The following is a 13,957-nucleotide window of genomic DNA, read 5'->3' as shown; positions in this document are numbered from 1 at the left end:
CTGGATGGAATCGAACCTGTAACCTTGCTGTTACCAGCCAGACGCACTAACCAATTGCACCACAGCCAGCCTAGCATTTAGCATTGTGAAACCATCCTCTGCTAGGCATGATTTCATTTTTGCACCTCACTCTATCGTATGGTCCATGGTCCAATCACAAAGCCCTGCACCCAGCATGTGTCTCATATGACTGTCTACAAGTAAGATTTAGGTTAGCAGTCTATTTAGTGTGTGTTTGGTGGTATGGTGGTGAGCATAGCTGTCTTCCATGTGGTTGGCCTGGGTTTGATCCCTGGACATGTCATGAATGTGAGTATGGTTTTGAAATACTACAGATCTCTGGAGAGAGAGAGAGAGAGAGAGAGAGAGAGAGAGAGAGAGAGAGAGAGAGAGAGAGAGAGAGAGAGAGAGAGAGAGAGAGAGAGAGAGAGAGAGAGAGAGAGGGAGGAGGAGGAGGAGGAGGAGGAGGAGGAGGAGGAGGAGGAGGAGGAGGAGGAGGAGGAGGAGGAGGAGGAGGAGGAGGAGGAGGAGGAGGAGGAGGAGGAGGAGGAGGAGGAGGAGGAGGGCTGGCTGGCTGGCTGGCTGGCTGGCTGGCTGGCTGGCTGGCTGGCTGTGCTATTCATTTTAGGCATCTAGAGTGATAGAAACCCTTACAAACCTGAAACAGTAAAATTTCTGTTGGAGACACGAAATTTGTCATTACGGGAGTGAAATTTCGATTACGAAATTGTAAATTACGATTTGAAAATTAATTACGAAATTACGAATTTGGGTCGTAATGTTAAATTTCGCATTCGTAATAAAAGCAGTTCGAAATTTCGAAAATTTCGGCTCATCTCTAGACACACTACAAATCAAAGCAGAAAAAGATGTAACTAATAGCAACCGCTGCCATAGATACTCTTTCAAGATCAGGACTAACAGGACAACTGTAATGATGGCTACCTTCAGATTTGACCATACTAGAAGGGCTCTGCTAATCAAACATATGGGCACTCATCAATTATATTCACAATTAGGATAGGACAAAATATAATACTCTAGAAAAACTTAGCAAGACAACTATGGCCAACTTGAACCTACTAAAGACCAAGGTACCAAAAATAGGAGACTTTTACCCTGAAAATTGCCCACTGAGATCAGGTCTGCTGAATTATATGTGTAACAACACGTATGCATATGTATGTAGATATATATATATTTTTCTGACTGATAAATATACAATTTTATAGTTATCTGGGTTGAAGAAGGATGTGTGTACATAAAGTTTAACCAAAAACAAAACACCACACCGGCCCATTTCACTGCTGATTCAGAGGAAGGCGAAAAACCCTTATAAGGCATAGTGTATTTAGCCCCGGAAAGGGAAAATTCCTTCCTGACTCCAAAATGGCAATCAGAAAAAATCCCTGGATTATTCAGCATTTGGCCTTATTTAGTAATTGAGATAAAAATATCAACTCATTACAGATCAACCCATTATTTAGCTTACAAAAACCCTAATCTTAATTCTTTCCTAGAGGATAATATAGCAGAGATGAAGGCTGTTACTTATTCAGAAAGCAGTAACCCATAATGTGACTTCCAACTAACTCTCCATCTAGAATATCCTTAATATCGTAGCCCACCCCTCTAGTACTGAACCAATAGAAGTCATTTTTAGATAACCCAAGGTTTTCCCCATAGCTACTATTAGTAGCTTTCCTACGAGCCCAATACACATAAGAATGTCCCACAATCCATACAATCTTCCTGGGTCTGATATCCAGATCTTGTTCCATTCTTCAACAGATGACACACGCAACTATGGAACTGATGAAAAGTCTCTTTTTGGGATTCAGGCCTTAGTCGAACTATTTCACCCAAAACAGTGGATCCAGTAGAAAATCCTTCTGTAAAGATAGACTCAGGATAGTTTCTGGTCTGGTCAGAGACTCCCTTCGGGATGGATTACTCTGGATGGATTACTTCCGGATTACTTCCGGATGGACTCTGGTCAGGCAGTCATCCTCCTCAGGATAGATGTTTGGCAAGTTGTTTCTGAAAGATAAAGAGAAATGTGCGAGCATCCTGTTTTTCCCAAAAATCCAATAAGTCATTTATTTTTCCTAGTATTTGTAATACCAATATGATTCATACTCTCCACCATGAACTTCAACACATACTTAGCGGATCTTTCTATGACCCTAACGGATCTCTCGCAATACCCCGTTCGCATGACGTCGTGTCGCTGTACCCGTGCGAGTATGTGACTCCATACATGGCAGAGAGGATAAATTCCCAATGAATTTTTACACCATAATGAATTCCCACTTTTCCATTCTTCCATTACAAGTCACACTCTCATTCCATCATACCTTCCACAATCATACGATGTATTTAAAGAACTTAGGTGGCCCTAGTGCAATATGAACTTAGGTGGCAATATCTCACTACCCCTTCTTACTACACCACTACATGAAATGACATGACACAGATCACTAGGCCTGGGCAGGGCGGGCTCTTTTCCCCTCTTTGACCATACATTAAAGTTATTTTAATGTCTGGTCAGAGTTAGTGAAAGGCTACTATGAGCAGGGTCACAGTACAGGGGAACAGTGGCCAATATTGTCTCCCTGTAATAGGGTTGGGTCCCCTTTTAGATTTAAAGCTACAGACATACAAAGAACATCTATAGTGTCCTTTTCCCTATAGTGCACTCAAGGTACTATACCTATGGTTGTCACCGAGACACACTTCTATAGGCACACATACAAAGAACAGCACTACAGAGACTAGGCTAAGGCCTCCTTACTAAACAGACACTGAACTACAGATCAAGCAGAACTGAAATTAAAATTCTGCCAGAGGTAAAGCTTCTAATCATTACACTATAAAATTAAACAGTGTATTTTTTCCTAGAGTCTTCAGAACAGTGAAAAATTCAGTCAAAAATCCAAAAATCCATCCAAATAATTGTCATATCAACATCAAATGATTCTGCAGTTTGTCAAAAAGGTTCAAGCATTAAACTAAGCTATTTTCCTAAGGCTAAGAAAAATGTACTTATTTTCCTATGCTGAGTGTAAGGATTTAATTTAATTTAATTGACTTGTAAGAGTTTTGGGCTTAAAAAAAAAACATATTTTCTTATTAATTACAGGAAATGATTACAAATAATGACCTGGACCCATATATGAAGCTTTAAATGACGTTTCTGCTAAAGCATTATGCAGTGACAGCATACTACTCACAGAAACTCGAATACAGGAAATTCAGTGTTTATATGCAAATCATGCAGACGGATCTCAAAATTGCGTTCATAGTTGTACAAATCTAAGATCAGATACAATATCTCCTTAACAGTGATACTTAGAAACATTTGAATCAGAATGTAGGCAGTTGCATTTCATTTTAACAATGTGGTTTTGGAGGAGCATTTTTTTTTCTTCTCTCTGTGTGGCGAAGAGAGATAGATATATGATGAGGACTTATTAGTATTTTTTATATATTCTGGTGGACCAGACCAGCAAAATGTGGAGGACTTTACAGAGACTTTACAGAGGCAGCATTTCAACAAAAAGTAGGTGTGTTTTTATATAAGATATCTATCTGTTAGGAGTTTTAATTAAACATTCCCTATCAACGTATGCGCAAAATTTTATCCTCAAAATGTCTAGGAATGATCCGCATTGAACCACCGAATACAATATATGAATCCTATATGACTCTGAAATACAATGTTATTTCAGTAATCCATAGAAATTCTGTTCAAATGAACACCACTAACTATTACTTTAAAAATAAATGTGATACAATTTCTAACTTTAAGTACACGTTTTATGGGTCTAAGTGACAATTGTCATCATATCCATAATGTTATTAAGTTGTACTAAAACCTCAATTCATTTTACACAAAAAATTATACTAACATGGTGGTATAGCAATCAGTGTTTTCATCTTGTAATGTTACTCAAATCTCTGACTGGTCAACATCTGCACGGAGTCTGCATGTCTTCCTCATGTCTGCATGGGTTTCCCCCAGGCATTCAGTTTCCTCATCAAAAAAAACCAAAGACAAATCTATTCTGTAATATGGGAAACTTCACTCACATACATATAGACCTGGGTGACAGTTGGTATCAATTAATTAATCTAATTTAATCTAAGGACACTAAGTTTAAGGAGAAAAATCATTCTTCTTAAAACTTCTTATACTAGCCTTGTGGATTTATTTAGAGCCTGCCACGTGGGTAGTGATCACAGAAGCAGGTATATTTAAAGAAAGATAGGGACAAAAGAAATTTATGTAGAAATTATTCACTGTTCCAAATACTCCAATAATATAACTCATAAGATACGTATATACATATGTATGTATACATGCATACAGATATAAGGTATATTGTACGTGAGTTCCTCTTTTTTTTTCTCTGCTGGCAGGAGATGAAAACCCACAAGCAGGCGTTTTGTGCAGCCACCCGGAAACACCAAGTAAAGAGAGAAAAAAAATGAATCTTTTGTCACAGAACCGGACCTATCTCAATACAATTTTAACTCTTTTATTTCTAACTATCAAAAAATACATCCGTATATATGCAGAAATACCTGATATTTCTCCACATCTACGGACATATATGTTTCTTAATTAATCTAATGTTTTAATGTTAGACCCCATTAGATTAAAAAGTAATAAACTTTTTACTTCCTCACCACACAGATGTTGGCGGGCGCAGATTAGATCACTTAAAAATGACGTGTCCTCATCTTTAACCCTTTCAAACTTACAGGGGAATTCTAACACTATTTAATACGACAATTTAAGTATTTCTGATTATCTCAAGATTACCTCTAAAAATCATTACCTATAGGAGTGTGTATCTGTCTAATTAACTATTTGCTAACAACTAATTTAAAGATGAGAAAGAAGAAAATCTATTTTATTGAGGCAGATATACCCATGGTTTCAACACACACTTTCACGGGTGAACTAAGGAGCTGCGGGCCCTGGTGTAAGTTTTACATTAGGCCCCCCCCCCAAGAACTCTATACAGGGCAATTGATACAGCGCGCCAAAACTTACCAAAGACATTTAGAGTGTCAGGGGTGCAAGGAGGGGATTGGGACACACTGGGAACAGTGTGTTAAGGACTGTTATTGTTCAAACCATCTATAGAAGTAATTATTACCACTACAGGACCAATAGAGGGCTAATACTGTGATAGAAGGTGGACCCTTTGGAGCCCTTGTGGACCAAAGGCATGGGTACGGTCAGTACCTCTGTACCCCTCCCCCCTATTGTTACGTCCCTGCAGTTATCACCTCTCTATCATACATCTCACAAACATGCACTCACTACAATTTCCCAATTTACACACATATGTGTCAGGTTGTACACAATACATATGAATACATTATGATACATGTCCTTTTATAACTAGATCCTAATTTACAGGAAATAATTACATTACTGTATTTTGGGAAATGTTCTGTTACAAAAAAGTTTATAGTAAATAACCCATGGGTAATTCAGATAATTTCTGACGGTCAATGTACAAGTCTCAGTATAAACAGATATTTATTGAATATGGCATCTGAAACCAGTTTTGTACGTACATAGAATTTATACTGTAGATTTTGATAAATGACCGTTCTCATCCGAATTTCATGAATGTCTTCCATATTAATTTTACTGACCCATCTTTCAGAAATACAGTAAGAATCTTATACCATCGCTTGCGCAACCAGACGGACATAAAACACACATTATTAGTAATAATAATGCGGGGCAAATAAATTCTAACCAATTCTTTGCTTACATTACTGTATTAGTAGAGAAATATATTATTGAAGTCTAGGGATTCTTATATATATTATTCAAGTCTAGGGATTCTCTTTAAACCCAATCTATTATTTAGTAAAGACACAATACAGTGGAGCCAAATCACTCTATATAATGATTTGGACTTGAAGTTCCACACAAATGAAAAACAAAAACCAACAAATTATCTTATACTTCTATGCAACAGATAAGATAAGCAGACGACCAGACAAACATATATTAGAAATCACAAAGTATTTGAACCCACATAATCAATATGTACTATGGTGGCTATCTAAACCCTTATTCTTACCATTCTTACCAAAAGAAATTATTTCTAATTCCTTACCAAAAGGAACTCTTTCTTTCCTGAAGAAATTACTACTGAGTTGATCAGACCCAGATAGACAAATTAGATTTTCCCAAAAAATCTAACACCCAATTCATTCAGACTTTTACCTAAAAAGTCAGAAAATTTTAAAATTTAGACTTACCAAAAGTCAAATTTAGACTTACCAAAAGTCAAACCTATTCCCTATTCCTATTACCTGTCATCCCTCTCCCCCTTTTTTTTTTCCTAAATTAAGGTCTATATATTGAAAACTATACTATCAAAATTTTAGACCCCAAGTCTGAATACTATTCAAACCCCGAGTTGCCTGCTTCGACACCCACAACAATTCATGTAAGTAATAAACAGCCTTCCAGATAAAGACATAATTAGTACTCACATGAACTGGAGGCACTTGAAGAATCCCAGGACGAGCTCCCAGCTGAAAGGAAGTGGTTCCTTCACAGATTCACTGGACCTTCAGGAATGACCTAGGAATAATACTGAGATAATACTTTGTGATATCTTTACCAGTACTGGCATTGAATCTGGTCAGTCACAATAAGACACACACACAGGTTGTGACTGATAGACAGATTGCCTGTATTGCCTTTGAATCATTATATTTATACAGTAATTTGTACATCCTGCGCAAACTCAATAGACATAGAAATTCCAGTCCTCGATTTACATGATACAAGATTTACATAATACATGAGGACTTTCCCAGCATAACCCATGACATCTCTGCAGGTGCTAAGAGACAGTTAGGGTGGCACAAGAAAAGTTTCCTGTAAGTTGAAGAGATGGACAAAGATAGAACAGAATTGAAGAAGTGAGAATGCAGTGTAGCATGACAGATAGAAGCTTCAAACTCTGGCTAAACTTAAAAGCTCACTATATTATACATGGATTCTTAAGATGGCTGCAGGGGAGACAAAATGGCTGCTGACAGTGTATATACTTATGCTTAAATTTCCTTACACTTCTCACCTGCTAAGTATGCTGGAAGGCATACAGGTCCCGGCAGGTACTCTGCTCGCGGCCCTCGATGTGGAGGCCCTGTATTCAAGCATCCCACACGATCTCGGCATTGAAACCGTCGGGACATTCCTGAGTGAGTTAGGAATGCAGAATGTGCCGCACAATATCCTCCTCCTCTCCTTGCTGGAGTTTCTGTTGCGCAATAATATTTTTGTATTTGAAGGTTCCCACTACCTCCAGGTGCAGGGTGCAGCGATGGGGACTACGTGTGCCCCCTCCTACGCCAACCTGTACCTGGGGGGGTGGGAGCGAAAAGTTTTTTCCAGCGAGGACCTCTCTATGGCACAGGTACATAGATGACATCTTCGTTTTGTGGTCGGGCAGTCCGGCCGAACTTGGTGAGTTTGTCAAGTTACTAAATAGTAACGATCTCAATCTACGTTTCACTCTACAATGGGATTTACAAACATTGCCATTCTTAGACATAAGAATTAATTTGGATGAACAGGGGTGCATTTATACAACCCTTTATCGTAAGGAAACGTCGACGAACTCTCTCCTGCGAGCGGACAGCTTTCACCCCGGACATACTGTATTCCGGTTGGTCAGTACTTGCGAGTCAAACGCAATTGTTCAAGGGATGCAGATTTTCGGGAGGAGGCCAATGACCTTCGGAGGAGGTTCCGGGCACGGGGCTACCCAGATAAGCCACTAAAACAGGCGTTTCATAGAGCTCAAGTGAGCGATCGAAACAAACTCTTAAATGCGGGTAACACCAAAAGGATTGTATCCTCATTTCCGCGATTTTGCACACAATTTTGTGCACAGAGCAACCGTGTTGAGGACATCCTCAGACGTCATTGGCATATCCTCACGAACGATCCCAGACTAAATGGGGTGATCTCCAGCTCACCACAGATAGCCTACCGTCGGGCACCTTCTATTCGGGACCGATTGGTAAGGAGTCATTTTCAGGGACAAGATGGCCCCCCTAAACACTGTAAGGTAAATGGCACGTATAGCTGTGGAGGCTGTACAATGTGCCGTTATATCAGTGTTGGTAAAACAATCTTGCTGCCGGATGGCAGGACCTGGGAACTTAACCACTTCGTCAATTGTGCCACCATTTTGGTGGTATACCTTTTGATATGCCCGTGTGTAGCTTTCTACGTGGGGAAAACGAAGAATGAGCTGAGGACACGGATGTCCCAACACATTACCAGTATATTGAATAAGAGTGTTTCTGGTGTCCCCACTCCGGTAGCAAGACACTTTAGGGCCAAACAGGGATGTAGTCTTGAAAGACTGCGTTTTGTTGGCCTAGACCGTATTCACAAAACTATTAGAGGGGGCAATTTTGACCATCTTCTATTACAAAAAGAACAAAGATGGATTTTCGATTTGCGTGCGACAGAACCGCCGGGTCTCAATGAGTCCATTAGTTATAGTTCTTTTCTACCCCTGTGATGAGTTGGGCTTCCTGTGGGTGCTTGAGGGTTCTGGGTTTTGGGCTCCCTCTTTTGCTTGTGGATTTATACCGGAGTGGTGCTGATGCGGCATTCCACCACCGAGAGTTCTGCTTTACTAATAAATTAACTCTGTTTAACCTACAGGGCGACCAGATTTGGTTTAGCCGGGCTGTTTATGGCCGCATTGTGATGGGGGGATGCGAATTCTCTAATCACCATCACTGCCTTTTTCTTTTTCTCCTTGAGGTGGAGAGCATGAGATGATGCAGAGATTTTATGTATAGCCCATATAAAAGTAACGTTGATGCGCGTGCATCTGCACACATTTTTGTAGCTTGAACTAGTCACATTTCATGTGCTGGTCGCGCTGGCTGCGCCCGGGGGCTGTGCCCGTGGTTTCCCCCCGCCCCCCCCTCCATCGCGCCTGGCGCCCCCTGGATGAAGTCTATCTGACCTCTCTCCTCGGTGTGTGCCGTGGTGGGGGGGGGGTGGTGGGGGGGCCTCGGGCGCCGCCCCCGGGGGCTCCTGGGCGACCTTTTCTGCTGGGTTTGGTGTGGTTGCGCCCTCTCCGGTGATGCGTGCGGACGGGCCCGCCCTCCTCTGCCTGAGTCGGGCTGGTGACGATCGCGTCCCCCGACCCTCCCTCCTGGGGGCGGGATTTGGGGTGGGTGGGTACGGCGCGCCGCTATTGGCTGGGCGCTGCCACATAGTGTACGTTGGAACGACAGGATGTTGAATGCTGTAGCCACGCCCACCTGAGGAAACCGGAAGTGTCCGGTGAAACATGTCGTGGGCTAGCGTGGTTTGCCTGGCGTGTGTGTGATCGCTGCCCCGGCGCCCTGCTCCACGTCCCTTTGCTCTGGACTGCCCAAGGACTCCAATGCTTGCCCTGGTAGAGCTCTCTGCCTCTGCTCCATTGATGCACAAGGCATAACTTGGATTACTTCGAACTCAACATCATCTCGATACAACTGCAGGACATTGGGAGCTGGACATCGGCGGATTGGTACTGTATGACAAAGTACTTTTGCTACATGAGCACATGCAGCTGCTACTAACCAATGCATACAGTGTCGGCTTCCTTTGTTTGCATGCTATCAAGTACCTGTGCATTTATGACTATGCCATTCTGCTATGCTGTGTCATCGCTTGCTACTAATAACAACAGCATTTCTTGTCAATGATCCAATGGACTTGGAGTTTGCATTTTCAAGTTTGCTCTGAACCAGCAACAGTGTGTCTATGGCAACAACTGATGTTATATTGATTATTACATGCAGGTGAATAGATCTGGAGGACACATTTTTTCTTGCCTTGCCTTGTCCCCGTTTTTCATAACATCTTTTGGATTTTTTCAGCATTCAAGGACCTCATCTCTTTGGAGGGACTTTATGCCTGCTTTTTTACTGGTACCAGTGGTCGCAATAGTGACCAGTCACAGGGGCAGGTGTATGAGTCTGGAGTGAATCTGACACAAGGAGTAGGTTATGCATGAGGGTTGCAGGGTTTCTGATCAACCACGGTTTGGCATTTTTTAATATTTTGTATTTTGGATGATAAAATTAAAGTTATGATATTTTAAAATTAATAATAGGTGTTTTTGGTGATTTCATTGGGATATACGCCCTCCTGACCTTTCCTCTTAACATTTTTGTATTTATGCAATACAGATTGCAGAGGCTGTCTACAGCCATTCATCCCCAGGAGTTCTGCAGGATCGGCAGGTGCGCGGGACCTCCTAAGAGGATAGAGGGGGGCACAGCGCAGGAAGGTGGGAAAGTGGGCACAGAGCGGCGGGGAGAGGGGGAAGCCTCCCCTCCCTCACCTAGGGCCCCCCCCTTGTGCACTTCCCCCCCCCCCCTCCAGAATTCCAGCCAGCGGAACGGCTTACCGAGAGCGATAGCTCTGTGTGCCGCTGGTCTGGTATTCTGCACTGACACTGTCCAATCACGCTCTCGCAGTACTCCCTGTGAGAGCGTAATTGGACAATGCAATGCAGGAGACCAGACCAGCAGCGGCACACAGAGCTCTTCTCTCGGTAAGTTATTTCCGCTCGCTGCCAAGTTTCCAAGTTTAGGTAGGCAGGTATATAGGTGTCCCCAGTAGAGATATACCCAGGTCTATAGGTGCCCCCAGTTTTGGTAGGCAGGTCACCAGTTAGTGGGGGCCCCCATGCTGGAAGGGGGGGGCAGTGGGCACAGAGTGGCGGGGAGGAGTGGAAGCCTTCCCCCCTCCCTCACCTAGGGTCCCCCTTCTGTGCTCCCTCTCCAAAATTGCAGCCAGCAGCGGCAGCGAGCGGGAATCACTTACCGAGAGAAGAGCTCTGTGTGCCGCTGCTGGTCTGGTCTCCTGCATTGCATTGTCGAATTACGCTCTCACAGGAAGTACTGCGAGAGCGTCATTGGACAGTGTCAGTGCAGAATACCAGACCAGCGGCACACAGAGCTATCGCTCTCGGTAAGCCGTTCCGCTGGCTGGCTGGAATTCTGGAGGTGGAGGGAGGTGCGCAAGGGGGGGCCCTAGGTGAGGGAGGGGAGGCTTCCCCCCCTCCCCGCCGCTCTGTGCCCACTTTCCCACCTTCCTGCACTGTGCCCCCCTCTATCCTCTTAGGAGGTCCCGCGCACCTGCCGATCCTGCAGAACTCCTGGGGATGAATGGCTGTAGACTCTGCAATCTGTATTGCATAAGCTAGAAACACAAAAATTGTTTGCTAAAACAAGAATTTTCGGCAAACAGTGTCATAAACAAAATGGCTGCTGGGGAATCCCCGTTCCCCGGAGGCCACCTCAGAGTGTCAGAATACGCGTTATTTCACATGAATGGGTGGGTCCAGGGGATTAGGGAACCTCCTGCTCTGGTCACCTGGACCCACCATCTATGTGAAAAATCACTGGTTTCGCCACTCTAGTGTGGCCTCCAGCGATCAGGGATTTCCCAGTGGCCATTTTGATTGCATCACTGTTTGCCGAAATTTCTTGTTTTAAAGGCAAAATTTTCGTGTTCTCAGCCTCTGCTATACAGATGCAGAAGCTGACTGTGACCATTCAGTGGTGGGAGTTCGTCAGTGTGGGAGGGAGGTGGGATGTCATAAGAGGATACTGGCGTGGGACCACTCCTGAGGTTACTGGCGTGAGATTATCCCAAGGTAAGTATCCCTGGTTAATCCAGAGCAATAAAGGACTTTTTTCGTTGTCGTGTTTTTATTTCTTTTTTTAACTCTCTGCTGAAATGGATAAGGGGTACCGTGTACCCCTATACTCATTTCTCCTGGGGAGGGGGCCGCTTCCGGAGTCTGCTTGTTAAAGGGGACCCCCGGATGGCACCATGAACCCCCCAGGATGTCGGCGGCCCCCACCTCCTCCTGGGGCACCGGAGGTGGGGAAGAGCCCCTTGTCCATGGATTTGACAAGGGCTCTGGGGGAGAGGGGGAGGTTGGCCGCCCCTCTCCTCCAGAGCCCCCCCATACCATGGACCATGCGGGCTGGTATAGCTCAGGGTGCGAAGCCCCACGTGGCAGGGACTCCGCATTCTGGCTATCCCAGCCTGCATGGGGGACAAGGGGTTAAGGAGGCTTGGGAGGGGGGACCCCACGCTGTCTGTTTTCATGAAATGTATACAATATGTATACAGAACTCGGAATGCAGTAACCTGTACTGCAGCAGTGTCATTTTACACAGTTTAACAAACATTTTTCCTATGAAACTTTAAAATCGTTTATTTCAAAAACTATAAGGTCTTTTCACAATTTTTTTTTTACCATGCTCCTACTCATCTTAATATACTTAATATACATGCCAAATTTGGTGATGATAGCATGTAAGGGGGCTTCACAATTCACCACGGAATTTGCCACAATTGACTTCAATGTAAACACGAATTCGGTACTCGGAATTGCAGAATTTTCGAGTTTCGAGTGCTTACTCGGAACTGCCAAATTCCGATGGCAAACTCGAAATTCGGAATCCGAGAGCTCAGCCCTAATCGGGCAGCATACACCAGAAAATCGTAATGTGGGCAGCATACACCAGAAAATCGCAATGTGGGCAGCAAACACCTGAAAATCGCAATGTGGGCAGCAGTGACCAGAAAATCGTAATGTGGGCAGCAGACACCTGAAAATCGTAATGTGGGCAGCAGACACCTGAAAATCGTAATGTGGGCAGCAGACACCAGAATATCGCAATGTGGGCAGCAGTGACCAGAAAATCGCAATGTGGGCAGCAGTGACCAGAAAATCGTAATGTGGGCAGCAGACACCTGAAAATCGCAATGTGGGCAGCAGACACCAGAAAATCGTAATGTGGGCAGGAGACACCAGAAAATCGCAATGTGGGCAGCAGACACCAGAAAATCGCAATGTGGGCAGCAGACACCAGAAAATCGCAATGTGGGCAGCAGACACCTGAAAATCGTAATGTGGGCAGCAGACACCTGAAAATCGTAATGTGGGCAGCAGACACCTGAAAATGGTAATGTGGGCAGCAGACACCTGAAAATCGTAATGTGGGCAGCAGACACCTGAAAATCGTAATATGGGCAGCAGACACCTGAAAATCACAATGTAGGCAGCAGACACCTGAAAATCACAATGTAGGCAGCAGACACTAGAAAAAAAAATGCACCTGTGAAAAAAAACCAATTCACTTACCTGACAGAAGTCTTCTCCTCTCCCGGCATCTGGCTCGCAGCTCCCCGAGTCCTCCTGCAGCACATCTCCCGCGCTGACAGGCAGAGTGCAGGGCTACGGCAAGATGGCTGCCGAAGCCCTGTACTAGAGACACAAATAGTCTCCAGTGCAGGGCTTCTTCGGCGGCCATCTTGCCGTAGCCCTGCTATGCCTGCCGGAGACTATGATGGGAAGCAGGGGAGGACTGGCCAGGGGGGAAGGGGGGAGATTTCCCCCCAGGCTGCCTCTCATTGAATGATTTAGGGCTGGCACTGTGCCTGGTGAATTCAGGTTTTTGTATAAGGCAATGTGAAACACTAGGCTGAATGAGGGAAATAAATGCCCAATTACAGAGCAATTGCAGGGCAGGCAAGCTAGTAAATATACACTGCATGATACAGAGCAGAGGCTTGCCTGCAGGGTCCGTGGGAAAACATCTGTCTGGTCTCTCACCATTGTTAACTGCATGTGCACAGCTACATGTGTGGTCACAGCGCTTTGGGTCACAGCGCTTTGAGTCCCCAGGGAGAAAAGCGCTATATAAATATTATTGTTATTGTTACATAAGATATTGTTTAGGTTGAAAAGTTTTTGACAGTCCCTAGACTCCAGAAGGGCTGCTTGCAGGACTTGTGTAAGAGATAGAAACCCCGACTGTTGTAACTCAAAATGTATTATGTGCCCCCCGGTGCCAGTGCATTTATACT

At 44.0% G+C, this 13,957-nt stretch overlaps 1 protein-coding gene across 1 annotated transcript in view; it reads right to left on the bottom strand.

The window, feature by feature from the left end:
* The window catches only part of LOC137525597 (lysosomal dipeptide transporter MFSD1-like), a 107,408-nt gene extending 94,100 nt beyond the window's left edge, over nucleotides 1-13,308 (bottom strand). The window contains exon 1 of the mRNA XM_068246745.1: nucleotides 13,233-13,308. The gene's annotated coding sequence lies outside the window, so the exon portion shown is untranslated. The remainder of the gene's footprint in view (nucleotides 1-13,232) is intronic.
* Between the last annotated feature and the right edge of the window lie 649 nt (nucleotides 13,309-13,957).

The sequence above is a fragment of the Hyperolius riggenbachi genome, chromosome 7, assembly GCF_040937935.1.
Source record: "Hyperolius riggenbachi isolate aHypRig1 chromosome 7, aHypRig1.pri, whole genome shotgun sequence".
NCBI classification, from domain to species: Eukaryota; Metazoa; Chordata; class Amphibia; order Anura; family Hyperoliidae; genus Hyperolius; species Hyperolius riggenbachi.
Note: the sequence above shows the minus strand (reverse complement) of the source record. Positions and strands in the feature narration are given on the sequence as shown.